Source organism: Amblyomma mixtum, unplaced genomic scaffold (assembly GCF_055824585.1).
Source record: "Amblyomma mixtum isolate Tamu unplaced genomic scaffold, ASM5582458v1 scaffold_14, whole genome shotgun sequence".
NCBI lineage: Eukaryota > Metazoa > Arthropoda > Arachnida > Ixodida > Ixodidae > Amblyomma > Amblyomma mixtum.
Window position 1 is genome coordinate 1,291,637 of NW_028317673.1, and position 14,977 is coordinate 1,306,613.

The following is a 14,977-nucleotide window of genomic DNA, read 5'->3' on the forward strand; positions in this document are numbered from 1 at the left end:
GCTTGCTACATGGTGAAGGTGATGCTTGCTACATGGTGAAGGTGATGCTTCCTACATGGTGAAGGTGGTGCTTGCTACATGGTGAAGGTGGTGCTTGCTACATGGTGTAGGTGGTGCTTGCTACATGGTGAAGGTGGTGCTTGCTACATGGTGAAGGTGGTGCTTGCTACATGGTGAAGGTGGTGCTTGCTACACGGTGAAGGTGGTGCTTGCTACACGGTGAAGGTGATGCTTGCTACACGGTGAAGGTGATGCTTGCTACATGGTGAAGGTGATGCTTGCTACATGGTGAAGGTGATGCTTGCTACATGGTGAAGGTGATGCTTGCTATAGGGTGAAGGTGATGCTTGCTATAGGGTGAAGGTCATGCTTGCTATAGGGTGAAGGTGATGCTTGCTATAGGGTGAAGGTGATGCTTGCTATAGGGTGAAGGTGATGCTTGCTATAGGGTGAAGGTGACGCTTGCTATAGGGTGAAGGTGATGCTTGCTATAGGGTGAAGGTGATGCTTGCTATAGGGTGAAGGTGATGCTTGCTATAGGGTGAAGGTGATGCTTGCTATAGGGTGAAGGTGATGCTTGCTATAGGGTGAAGGTGATTCTTGCTATAGGGTGAAGGTGATTCTTGCTATAGGGTGAAGGTGATGCTTGCTATAGGGTGAAGGTGATGCTTGCTATAGGGTGAAGGTGATGCTTGCTATAGGGTGAAGGTGATGCTTGCTATAGGGTGAAGGTGATGCTTGCTATTGGGTGAAGGTGATGCTTGCTATAGGTTGAAGGTGATGCTTGCTATAGGGTGAAGGTGATGCTTGCTATAGGGTGAAGGTGATGCTTGCTATAGGGTGAAGGTGATGCTTGCTATAGGGTGAAGGTGATGCTTGCTATAGGGTGAAGGTGATGCTTGCTATAGGGTGAAGGTGATGCTTGCTATAGGGTGAAGGTGATGCTTGCTATAGGGTGAAGGTGATGCTTGCTATAGGGTGAAGGTGATGCTTGCTATAGGGTGAAGGTGATGCTTGCTATAGGGTGAAGGTGATGCTTGCTATAGGGTGAAGGTGATGCTTGCTACATGGTGAAGGTGATGCTTGCTACATGGTGAATGTGATGCTTGCTACATGGCGAAGGTGATGCTTGCTACATGGCGAAGGTGGTGCTTGCTACATGGTGAAGGTGAGGCTTGCTACATGGTGAAGGTGATGCTTGCTACATGGTGAAGGTGGTGCTTGCTACATGGTGAAGGCGATGCTTGCTACATGGTGAAGGCGATGGTTGCTACATGGTGAAGGCGATGCTTGCTACATGGTGCAGGTGGTGCTTGCTACATGGTGAAGGTGGTGCTTGCTACATGGTGAAGGTGGTGCTTGCTACATGGTGAAGGTGATGCTTGCTACATGGTGAAGGTGATGCTTGCTACATGGTGAAGGTGATGCTTGCTACATGGTGAAGGTGATGCTTGCTACATGGTGAAGGTGATGCTTGCTACATGGTGAAGGTGATGCTTGCTACATGGTGAAGGTGATGCTTGCTACATGGTGAAGGTGATGCTTGCTACATGGTGAAGGCGATGCTTGCTACATGGTGAAGGCGATGCTTGCTACATGGTGAAGGCGATGCTTGCTACATGGTGAAGGCGATGCTTGCTACATGGTGAAGGTGGTGCTTGCTACATTGTGAATGTGGTGCTTGCTACATGGTGAAGGTGGTGCTTGCTACATGGTGAAGGTGGTGCTTGCTACATGGTGAAGGTGGTGCTTGCTACATGGTGAAGGTGGTGCTTGCTACATGGTGAAGGTGGTGCTTGCTACATGGTGAAGGTGGTGCTTGCTACATGGTGAAGGTGGTGCTTGCTACATGGTGAAGGTGATGCTTGCTATAGGGTGAAGGTGATGCTTGCTATAGGGTGAAGGTGATGCTTGCTATAGGGTGAAGGTGATGCTTGCTATAGGGTGAAGGTGATGCTTGCTATAGGGTGAAGGTGATGCTTGCTATAGGGTGAAGGTCATGCTTGCTATAGGGTGAAGGTCAAGCTTGCTATAGGGTGAAGGTGATGCTTGCTATAGGGTGAAGGTGATGCTTGCTATAGGGTGAAGGTGATGCTTGCTATAGGGTGAAGGTGATGCTTGCTATAGGGTGAAGGTGATGCTTGCTATAGGGTGAAGGTGATGCTTGCTACATGGTGAAGGTGATGCTTGCTACATGGTGAAGGTGGTGCTTGCTACATGGTGGTGCTTGCTACATGGTGAAGGTGGTGCTTGCTACATGGTGAAGGTGGTGCTTGCTACATGGTGAAGGTGGTGCTTGCTACATGGTGAAGGTGGTGCTTGCTACATGGTGAAGGTGGTGCTTGCTACATGGTGAAGGCGATGCTTGCTACATGGTGAAGGCGATGCTTGCTACATGGTGAAGGCGATGCTTGCTACATGGTGAAGGCGATGCTTGCTACATGGTGAAGGTGGTGCTTGCTACATGGTGAAGGTTGTGCTTGCTACATGGTGAAGGTGATGCTTGCTACATGGTGAAGGTGATGCTTCCTACATGGTGAAGGTGGTGCTTGCTACATGGTGAAGGTGGTGCTTGCTACATGGTGAAGGCGATGCTTGCTACATGGTGAAGGTGGTGCTTGCTACATGGTGAAGGTGGTGCTTGCTACATGGTGAAGGTTGTGCTTGCTACATGGTGAAGGTGATGCTTGCTACATGGTGAAGGTGATGCTTCCTACATGGTGAAGGTGGTGCTTGCTACATGGTGAAGGTGGTGCTTGCTACATGGTGAAGGTGGTGCTTGCTACATGGTGAATTTGGTGCTTGCTACATGGTGAAGGTGGTGCTTGCTACATGGTGAAGGTGGTGCTTGCTACATGGTGAAGGTGGTGCTTGCTACATGGTGAAGGTGGTGCTTGCTACACGGTGAAGGTGATGCTTGCTACATGGTGAAGGTGATGCTTGCTACATGGTGAAGGTGATGCTTGCTACATGGTGAAGGTGATGCTTGCTACATGGTGAAGGTGATGCTTGCTACATGGTGAAGGTGATGCTTGCTACATGGTGAAGGTGATGCTTGCTACATGGTGAAGGTGATGCTTGCTACATGGTGAAGGTGATGCTTGCTACATGGTGAAGGTGATGCTTGCTTCATGGTGAAGGTGATGCTTGCTACATGGTGAAGGCGATGCTTGCTACATGGTGAAGGCGATGCTTGCTACATGGTGAAGGCGATGCTTGCTACATGGTGAAGGCGATGCTTGCTACATGGTGAAGGCGATGCTTGCTACATGGTGAAGGTGGTGCTTGCTACATGGTGAAGGTGGTGCTTGCTACATGGTGAAGGTGGTGCTTGCTACATGGTGAAGGTGGTGCTTGCTACATTGTGAATGTGGTGCTTGCTACATGGTGAAGGTGGTGCTTGCTACATGGTGAAGGTGGTGCTTGCTACATGGTGAAGGTGTTGCTTGCTACATGGTGAAGGTGGTGCTTGCTACATGGTGAAGGTGGTGCTTGGTACATGGTGAAGGTGGTGCTTGCTACATGGTGAAATTGGTGCTTGCTACATGGTGAAGGTGGTGCTTGCTACATGGTGAAGGTGGTGCTTGCTACATGGTGAAGGTGGTGCTTGATATAGGGTGAAGGGGATGCTTGCTATAGGGTGAAGGTGATGCTTGCTATAGGGTGAAGGTGATGCTTGCTATAGGGTGAAGGTGATGCTTGCTATAGGGTGAAGGTGATGCTTGCTATAGGGTGAAGGTGATGCTTGCTATAGGGTGAAGGTCATGCTTGCTATAGGGTGAAGGTGATGCTTGCTATAGGGTGAAGGTGATGCTTGCTATAGGGTGAAGGTGATGCTTGCTATAGGGTGAAGGTGATGCTTGCTATAGGGTGAAGGTGATGCTTGCTATAGGGTGAAGGTGATGCTTGCTATAGGGTGAAGGTGATGCTTGCTATAGGGTGAAGGTGATGCTTGCTATACGGTGAAGGTGATGCTTGCTATAGGGTGAAGGTGATGCTTGCTATAGGGTGAAGGTGATGCTTGCTATAGGGTGAAGGTGATGCTTGCTATAGGGTGAAGGTGATGCTTGCTATAGGGTGAAGGTGATGCTTGCTATAGGGTGAAGGTGATGCTTGCTATAGGGTGAAGGTGATGCTTGCTATAGGGTGAAGGTGATGCTTGCTATAGGGTGAAGGTGATGCTTGCTATAGGGTGAAGGTGATGCTTGCTATAGGGTGAAGGTGATGCTTGCTATAGGGTGAAGGTGATGCTTGCTATTGGGTGAAGGTGATGCTTGCTATAGGTTGAAGGTGATGCTTGCTATAGGGTGAAGGTGATGCTTGCTATAGGGTGAAGGTGATGCTTGCTATAGGGTGAAGGTGATGCTTGCTATAGGGTGAAGGTGATGCTTGCTATAGGGTGAAGGTGGTGCTTGCTACATGGTGAAGGTTGTGCTTGCTACATGGTGAAGGTGATGCTTGCTACATGGTGAAGGTGATGCTTCCTACATGGTGAAGGTGGTGCTTGCTACATGGTGAAGGTGGTGCTTGCTACATGGTGAAGGTGGTGCTTGCTACATGGTGAATTTGGTGCTTGCTACATGGTGAAGGTGGTGCTTGCTACATGGTGAAGGTGGTGCTTGCTACATGGTGAAGGTGGTGCTTGCTACATGGTGAAGGTGGTGCTTGCTACATGGTGAAGGTGGTGCTTGCTACACGGTGAAGGTGATGCTTGCTACATGGTGAAGGTGATGCTTGCTACATGGTGAAGGTGATGCTTGCTACATGGTGAAGGTGATGCTTGCTACATGGTGAAGGTGATGCTTGCTACATGGTGAAGGTGATGCTTGCTACATGGTGAAGGTGATGCTTGCTACATGGTGAAGGTGATGCTTGCTACATGGTGAAGGTGATGCTTGCTACATGGTGAAGGTGATGCTTGCTTCATGGTGAAGGTGATGCTTGCTACATGGTGAAGGCGATGCTTGCTACATGGTGAAGGCGATGCTTGCTACATGGTGAAGGCGATGCTTGCTACATGGTGAAGGCGATGCTTGCTACATGGTGAAGGTGGTGCTTGCTACATGGTGAAGGTGGTGCTTGCTACATGGTGAAGGTGGTGCTTGCTACATGGTGAAGGTGGTGCTTGCTACATTGTGAATGTGGTGCTTGCTACATGGTGAAGGTGGTGCTTGCTACATGGTGAAGGTGGTGCTTGCTACATGGTGAAGGTGTTGCTTGCTACATGGTGAAGGTGGTGCTTGCTACATGGTGAAGGTGGTGCTTGGTACATGGTGAAGGTGGTGCTTGCTACATGGTGAAATTGGTGCTTGCTACATGGTGAAGGTGGTGCTTGCTACATGGTGAAGGTGGTGCTTGCTACATGGTGAAGGTGGTGCTTGATATAGGGTGAAGGGGATGCTTGCTATAGGGTGAAGGTGATGCTTGCTATAGGGTGAAGGTGATGCTTGCTATAGGGTGAAGGTGATGCTTGCTATAGGGTGAAGGTGATGCTTGCTATAGGGTGAAGGTGATGCTTGCTATAGGGTGAAGGTGATGCTTGCTATAGGGTGAAGGTCATGCTTGCTATAGGGTGAAGGTGATGCTTGCTATAGGGTGAAGGTGATGCTTGCTATAGGGTGAAGGTGATGCTTGCTATAGGGTGAAGGTGATGCTTGCTATAGGGTGAAGGTGATGCTTGCTATAGGGTGAAGGTGATGCTTGCTATAGGGTGAAGGTGATGCTTGCTATAGGGTGAAGGTGATGCTTGCTATAGGGTGAAGGTGATGCTTGCTATACGGTGAAGGTGATGCTTGCTATAGGGTGAAGGTGATGCTTGCTATAGGGTGAAGGTGATGCTTGCTATAGGGTGAAGGTGATGCTTGCTATAGGGTGAAGGTGATGCTTGCTATAGGGTGAAGGTGATGCTTGCTATAGGGTGAAGGTGATGCTTGCTATAGGGTGAAGGTGATGCTTGCTATAGGGTGAAGGTGATGCTTGCTATAGGGTGAAGGTGATGCTTGCTATAGGGTGAAGGTGATGCTTGCTATAGGGTGAAGGTGATGCTTGCTATAGGGTGAAGGTGATGCTTGCTATAGGGTGAAGGTGATGCTTGCTATTGGGTGAAGGTGATGCTTGCTATAGGTTGAAGGTGATGCTTGCTATAGGGTGAAGGTGATGCTTGCTATAGGGTGAAGGTGATGCTTGCTATAGGGTGAAGGTGATGCTTGCTATAGGGTGAAGGTGATGCTTGCTATAGGGTGAAGGTGATGCTTGCTATAGGGTGAAGGTGATGCTTGCTATAGGGTGAAGGTGATGCTTGCTATAGGGTGAAGGTGATGCTTGCTATAGGGTGAAGGTGATGCTTGCTATAGGGTGAAGGTGATGCTTGCTATAGGGTGAAGGTGATGCTTGCTATAGGGTGAAGGTGATGCTTGCTATAGGGTGAAGGTGATGCTTGCTATAGGGTGAAGGTGATGCTTGCTATAGGATGAAGGTGATGCTTGCTATAGGGTGAAGGTGATTCTTGCTATAGGGTGAAGGTGATGCTTGCTATAGGGTGAAGGTGATGCTTGCTATAGGGTGAAGGTGATGCTTGCTATAGGGTGAAGGTGATGCTTGCTATAGGGTGAAGGTGATGCTTGCTATAGGGTGAAGGTGATGCTTGCTATAGGGTGAAGGTGATGCTTGCTATAGGGTGAAGGTGATGCTTGCTATAGGGTGAAGGTGATGCTTGCTATAGGTTGAAGGTGATGCTTGCTATAGGGTGAAGGTGATGCTTGCTATAGGGTGAAGGTGATGCTTGCTACATGGTGAAGGTGATGCTTGCTACATGGTGAAGGTGATGCTTGCTACATGGTGAAGGTGATGCTTGCTACATGGTGAAGGTGATGCTTGCTACATGGTGAAGGTGATGCTTGCTACATGGTGAAGGTGATGCTTGCTACATGGTGAAGGTGATGCTTGCTACATGGTGAAGGTGATGCTTGCTACATGGTGAAGGTGATGCTTGCTACATGGTGAAGGTGATGCTTGCTACATGGTGAAGGTGATGCTTGCTACATGGTGAAGGTGATGCTTGCTATAGGGTGAAGGTGATGCTTGCTGAAGGTGATGCTTGCTGAAGGTGATGCTTGCTGAAGGTGATGCTTGCTGAAGGTGATGCTTGCTGAAGGCGATGCTTGCTGAAGGCGATGCTTGCTGAAGGCGATGCTTGCTGAAGGTGATGTTGCTGAAGGTGATGCTTGCTGAAGGTGATGCTTGCTATATGGTGATGCTTGCTATATGGTGATGCTTGCTCTATGGTGATGCTTGCTATATGGTGATGCTTGCTATATGGTGATGCTTGCTATATGGTGATGCTTGCTATATGGTGATGCTTGCTATATGTTGATGCTTGCTATATGGTGATGATTGCTATATGGTGAAGGTGATGCTTGCTATATGGTGAAGGTGATGCTTGCTATATGGTGAAGGTGATGCTTGCTATATGGTGAAGGTGATGCTTGCTATATGGTGAAGGTGATGCTTGCTATATGGTGAAGGTGATGCTTGCTATATGGTGAAGGTGATGCTTGCTATATGGTGAAGGTGATGCTTGCTATATGGTGAAGGTGATGCTTGCTACATGGTGAAGGTGATGCTTGCTACATGGTGAAGGTGATGCTTGCTACATGGTGAAGGTGATGCTTGCTACATGGTGAAGGTGATGCTTGCTACATGGTGAAGGTGATGCTTGCTACATGGTGAAGGTGGTGCTTGCTACATGGTGAAGGTGGTGCTTGCTACATGGTGAAGGTGGTGCTTGCTACATGGTGAAGGTGGTGCTTGCTACATGGTGAAGGTGGTGCTTGCTACATGGTGATGGTGGTGCTTGCTACATGGTGAAGGTGGTGCTTGCTACATGGTGAAGGTGGTGCTTGCTACATGGTGAAGGTGGTGCTTGCTACATTGTGAATGTGGTGCTTGCTACATGGTGAAGGTGGTGCTTGCTACATGGTGAAGGTGGTGCTTGCTACATGGTGAAGGTGGTGCTTGCTATATGGTGAAGGCGATGCTTGCTACATGGTGAAGGCGATGCTTGCTACATGGTGAAGGCGATGCTTGCTACATGGTGAAGGCGATGCTTGCTACATGGTGAAGGTGATGCTTGCTACATGGTGAAGGTGATGCTTGCTACATGGTGAAGGCGATGCTTGCTACATGGTGAAGGCGATGCTTGCTACATGGTGAAGGCGATGCTTGCTACATGGTGAAGGCGATGCTTGCTACATGGTGAAGGCGATGCTTGCTACATGGTGAAGGCGATGCTTGCTACATGGTGAAGGTGGTGCTTGCTACATGGTGAAGGTTGTGCTTGCTACATGGTGAAGGTGATGCTTGCTACATGGTGAAGGTGATGCTTGCTACATGGTGAAGGTGATGCTTCCTACATGGTGAAGGTGGTGCTTGCTACATGGTGAAGGTGGTGCTTGCTACATGGTGTAGGTGGTGCTTGCTACATGGTGAAGGTGGTGCTTGCTACATGGTGAAGGTGGTGCTTGCTACATGGTGAAGGTGGTGCTTGCTACACGGTGAAGGTGGTGCTTGCTACACGGTGAAGGTGGTGCTTGCTACACGGTGAAGGTGATGCTTGCTACACGGTGAAGGTGATGCTTGCTACATGGTGAAGGTGATGCTTGCTACATGGTGAAGGTGATGCTTGCTATAGGGTGAAGGTGATGCTTGCTATAGGGTGAAGGTCATGCTTGCTATAGGGTGAAGGTGATGCTTGCTATAGGGTGAAGGTGATGCTTGCTATAGGGTGAAGGTGATGCTTGCTATAGGGTGAAGGTGATGCTTGCTATAGGGTGAAGGTGATGCTTGCTATAGGGTGAAGGTGATGCTTGCTATAGGGTGAAGGTGATGCTTGCTATAGGGTGAAGGTGATGCTTGCTATAGGGTGAAGGTGATGCTTGCTATAGGGTGAAGGTGATGCTTGCTATAGGGTGAAGGTGATGCTTGCTATAGGGTGAAGGTGATGCTTGCTATAGCGTGAAGGTGATGCTTGCTATAGGGTGAAGGTGATGCTTGCTATAGGGTGAAGGTGATGCTTGCTATAGGGTGAAGGGGATGCTTGCTATAGGGTGAAGGTGATGCTTGCTATTGGGTGAAGGTGATGCTTGCTATAGGTTGAAGGTGATGCTTGCTATAGGGTGAAGGTGATGCTTGCTATAGGGTAAAGGTGATGCTTGCTATAGGGTGAAGGTGATGCTTGCTATAGGGTGAAGGTGATGCTTGCTATAGGGTGAAGGTGATGCTTGCTATAGGGTGAAGGTGATGCTTGCTATAGGGTGAAGGTGATGCTTGCTATAGGGTGAAGGTGATGCTTGCTATAGGGTGAAGGTGATGCTTGCTATAGGGTGAAGGTGATGCTTGCTATAGGGTGAAGGTGATGCTTGCTATAGGGTGAAGGTGATGCTTGCTACATGGTGAAGGTGATGCTTGCTACATGGTGAATGTGATGCTTGCTACATGGCGAAGGTGATGCTTGCTACATGGCGAAGGTGGTGCTTGCTACATGGTGAAGGTGAGGCTTGCTACATGGTGAAGGTGATGCTTGCTACATGGTGAAGGTGGTGCTTGCTACATGGTGAAGGCGATGCTTGCTACATGGTGAAGGCAATGGTTGCTACATGGTGAAGGCGATGCTTGCTACATGGTGCAGGTGGTGCTTGCTACATGGTGAAGGTGGTGCTTGCTACATGGTGAAGGTGGTGCTTGCTACATGGTGAAGGTGATGCTTGCTACATGGTGAAGGTGATGCTTGCTACATGGTGAAGGTGATGCTTGCTACATGGTGAAGGTGATGCTTGCTACATGGTGAAGGTGATGCTTGCTACATGGTGAAGGTGATGCTTGCTACATGGTGAAGGTGATGCTTGCTACATGGTGAAGGTGATGCTTGCTACATGGTGAAGGCGATGCTTGCTACATGGTGAAGGCGATGCTTGCTACATGGTGAAGGCGATGCTTGCTACATGGTGAAGGCGATGCTTGCTACATGGTGAAGGTGGTGCTTGCTACATTGTGAATGTGGTGCTTGCTACATGGTGAAGGTGGTGCTTGCTACATGGTGAAGGTGGTGCTTGCTACATGGTGAAGGTGGTGCTTGCTACATGGTGAAGGTGGTGCTTGCTACATGGTGAAGGTGGTGCTTGCTACATGGTGAAGGTGGTGCTTGCTACATGGTGAAGGTGGTGCTTGCTACATGGTGAAGGTGGTGCTTGCTACATGGTGAAGGTGATGCTTGCTATAGGGTGAAGGTGATGCTTGCTATAGGGTGAAGGTGATGCTTGCTATAGGGTGAAGGTGATGCTTGCTATAGGGTGAAGGTGATGCTTGCTATAGGGTGAAGGTGATGCTTGCTATAGGGTGAAGGTCATGCTTGCTATAGGGTGAAGGTCATGCTTGCTATAGGGTGAAGGTGATGCTTGCTATAGGGTGAAGGTGATGCTTGCTATAGGGTGAAGGTGATGCTTGCTATAGGGTGAAGGTGATGCTTGCTATAGGGTGAAGGTGATGCTTGCTACATGGTGAAGGTGATGCTTGCTACATGGTGAAGGTGGTGCTTGCTACATGGTGGTGCTTGCTACATGGTGAAGGTGGTGCTTGCTACATGGTGAAGGTGGTGCTTGCTACATGGTGAAGGTGGTGCTTGCTACATGGTGAAGGTGGTGCTTGCTACATGGTGAAGGTGATGCTTGCTACATGGTGAAGGTGATGCTTCCTACATGGTGAAGGTGGTGCTTGCTACATGGTGAAGGTGGTGCTTGCTACATGGTGAAGGTGGTGCTTGCTACATGGTGAAGGTGGTGCTTGCTACATGGTGAAGGTGGTGCTTGCTACACGGTGAAGGTGATGCTTGCTACATGGTGAAGGTGATGCTTGCTACATGGTGAAGGTGATGCTTGCTACATGGTGAAGGTGATGCTTGCTACATGGTGAAGGTGATGCTTGCTACATGGTAAAGGTGATGCTTGCTACATGGTGAAGGTGATGCTTGCTACATGGTGAAGGTGATGCTTGCTACATGGTGAAGGCGATGCTTGCTACATGGTGAAGGCGATGCTTGCTACATGGTGAAGGCGATGCTTGCTACATGGTGAAGGCGATGCTTGCTACATGGTGAAGGCGATGCTTGCTACATGGTGAAGGTGGTGCTTGCTACATGGTGAAGGTTGTGCTTGCTACATGGTGAAGGTGATGCTTGCTACATGGTGAAGGTGATGCTTCCTACATGGTGAAGGTGGTGCTTGCTACATGGTGAAGGTGGTGCTTGCTACATGGTGAAGGTGGTGCTTGCTACATGGTGAATTTGGTGCTTGCTACATGGTGAAGGTGGTGCTTGCTACATGGTGAAGGTGGTGCTTGCTACATGGTGAAGGTGGTGCTTGCTACATGGTGAAGGTGGTGCTTGCTACACGGTGAAGGTGGTGCTTGCTACATGGTGAAGGTGATGCTTGCTACATGGTGAAGGTGATGCTTGCTACATGGTGAAGGTGATGCTTGCTACATGGTGAAGGTGATGCTTGCTACATGGTGAAGGTGATGCTTGCTACATGGTGAAGGTGATGCTTGCTACATGGTGAAGGTGATGCTTGCTACATGGTGAAGGTGATGCTTGCTACATGGTGAAGGTGATGCTTGCTACATGGTGAAGGTGATGCTTGCTTCATGGTGAAGGTGATGCTTGCTACATGGTGAAGGCGATGCTTGCTACATGGTGAAGGCGATGCTTGCTACATGGTGAAGGCGATGCTTGCTACATGGTGAAGGCGATGCTTGCTACATGGTGAAGGCGATGCTTGCTACATGGTGAAGGCGATGCTTGCTACATGGTGAAGGCGATGCTTGCTACATGGTGAAGGTGATGCTTGCTACATGGTGAAGGTGGTGCTTGCTACATGGTGAAGGTGATGCTTGCTACATGGTGAAGGTGATGCTTGCTACATGGTGAAGGCGATGCTTGCTACATGGTGAAGGCGATGCTTTCTACATGGTGAAGGCGATGCTTGCTACATGGTGAAGGTCATGCTTGCTACATGGTGAAGGTGATGCTTGCTACATGGTGAAGGTGGTGCTTGCTACACGGTGAAGGTGGTGCTTGCTACACGGTGAAGGTGATGCTTGCTACATGGTGAAGGTGATGCTTGCTACATGGTGAAGGTGATGCTTGCTACATGGTGTAGGTGATGCTTGCTACATGGTGAAGGCGATGCTTGCTACATGGTGAAGGCGATGCTTGCTACATGGTGAAGGCGATGCTTGCTACATGGTGAAGACGATGCTTGCTACATGGTGAAGGCGATGCTTGCTACATGGTGAAGGCGATGCTTGCTACATGGTGAAGGCGATGCTTGCTACATGGTGAAGGCGATGCTTGCTACATGGTGAAGGTGATGCTTGCTACATGGTGAAGGTGATGCTTGCTACATGGTGAAGGTGATGCTTGCTACATGGTGAAGGTGATGCTTGCTACATGGTGAAGGTGATGCTTTCTACATGGTGAAGGTGATGCTTGCTACATGGTGAAGGTGATGCTTGCTACATGGTGAAGGCGATGCTTGCTACATGGTGAAGGCGATGCTTGCTACATGGTGAAGGCGATGCTTGCTACATGGTGAAGGCGGTGCTTGCTACATGGTGAAGGTTGTGCTTGCTACATGGTGAAGGTGATGCTTGCTACATGGTGAAGGTGATGCTTCCTACATGGTGAAGGTGGTGCTTGCTACATGGTGAAGGTGGTGCTTGCTACATGGTGAATTTGGTGCTTGCTACATGGTGAAGGTGGTGCTTGCTACATGGTAAAGGTGGTGCTTGCTACATGGTGAAGGTGGTGCTTGCTACATGGTGAAGGTGGTGCTTGCTACACGGTGAAGGTGATGCTTGCTACATGGTGAAGGTGATGCTTGCTACATGGTGAAGGTGATGCTTGCTACATGGTGAAGGTGATGCTTGCTACATGGTGAAGGTGATGCTTGCTACATGGTGAAGGTGATGCTTGCTACATGGTGAAGGTGATGCTTGCTACATGGTGAAGGTGATGCTTGCTACATGGTGAAGGTGATGCTTGCTACATGGTGAAGGTGATGCTTGCTACATGGTGAAGGCGATGCTTGCTACATGGTGAAGGCGATGCTTGCTACATGGTGAAGGCGATGCTTGCTACATGGTGAAGGCGATGCTTGCTACATGGTGAAGGCGATGCTTGCTACATGGTGAAGGCGATGCTTGCTACATGGTGAAGGCGATGCTTGCTACATGGTGAAGGCGATGCTTGCTACATGGTGAAGGCGATGCTTGCTACATGGTGAAGGCGATGCTTGCTACATGGTGAAGGCGATGCTTGCTACATGGTGAAGGCGATGCTTGCTACATGGTGAAGGCGATGCTTGCTACATGGTGAAGGCGATGCTTGCTACATGGTGAAGGCGATGCTTGCTACATGGTGAAGGCGGTGCTTGCTACATGGTGAAGGTGGTGCTTGCTACATGGTGAAGGTTGTGCTTGCTACATGGTGAAGGTGATGCTTGCTACATGGTGAAGGTGGTGCTTGCTACATGGTGAAGGTGGTGCTTGCTACATGGTGAAGGTGGTGCTTGCTACATGGTGAAGGTGGTGCTTGCTACATGGTGAATTTGGTGCTTGCTACATGGTGAAGGTGGTGCTTGCTACATGGTGAAGGTGGTGCTTGCTACATGGTGAAGGTGGTGCTTGCTACATGGTGAAGGTGGTGCTTGCTACATGGTGAAGGTGATGCTTGCTACACGGTGAAGGTGATGCTTGCTACATGGTGAAGGTGATGCTTGCTACATGGTGAAGGTGATGCTTGCTACATGGTGAAGGTGATGCTTGCTACATGGTGAAGGTGATGCTTGCTACATGGTGAAGGTGATGCTTGCTACATGGTGAAGGTGATGCTTGCTACATGGTGAAGGTGATGCTTGCTACATGGTGAAGGTGATGCTTGCTTCATGGTGAAGGTGATGCTTGCTACATGGTGAAGGCGATGCTTGCTACATGGTGAAGGCGATGCTTGCTACATGGTGAAGGCGATGCTTGCTACATGGTGAAGGCGATGCTTGCTACATGGTGAAGGCGATGCTTGCTACATGGTGAAGGCGATGCTTGCTACATGGTGAAGGCGATGCTTGCTACATGGTGAAGGTGATGCTTGCTACATGGTGAAGGTGGTGCTTGCTACATGGTGAAGGTGATGCTTGCTACATGGTGAAGGTGATGCTTGCTACATGGTGAAGGTGATGCTTGCTACATGGTGAAGGCGATGCTTTCTACATGGTGAAGGCGATGCTTGCTACATGGTGAAGGTCATGCTTGCTACATGGTGAAGGTGATGCTTGCTACATGGTGAAGGTGATGCTTGCTACATGGTGAAGGTGGTGCTTGCTACACGGTGAAGGTGATGCTTGCTACATGGTGAAGGTGATGCTTGCTACATGGTGAAGGTGATGCTTGCTACATGGTGTAGGTGATGCTTGCTACATGGTGAAGGTGATGCTTGCTACATGGTGAAGGCGATGCTTGCTACATGGTGAAGGCGATGCTTGCTACATGGTGAAGACGATGCTTGCTACATGGTGAAGGCGATGCTTGCTACATGGTGAAGGCGATGCTTGCTACATGGTGAAGGCGATGCTTGCTACATGGTGAAGGCGATGCTTGCTACATGGTGAAGGTGATGCTTGCTACATGGTGAAGGTGATGCTTGCTACATGGTGAAGGTGATGCTTGCTACATGGTGAAGGTGATGCTTTCTACATGGTGAAGGTGATGCTTGCTACATGGTGAAGGTGATGCTTGCTACATGGTGAAGGCGATGCTTGCTACATGGTGAAGGCGATGCTTGCTACATGGTGAAGGCGATGCTTGCTACATGGTGAAGGCGATGCTTGCTACATGGTGAAGGTGGTGCTTGCTACATGGTGAAGGTTGTGCT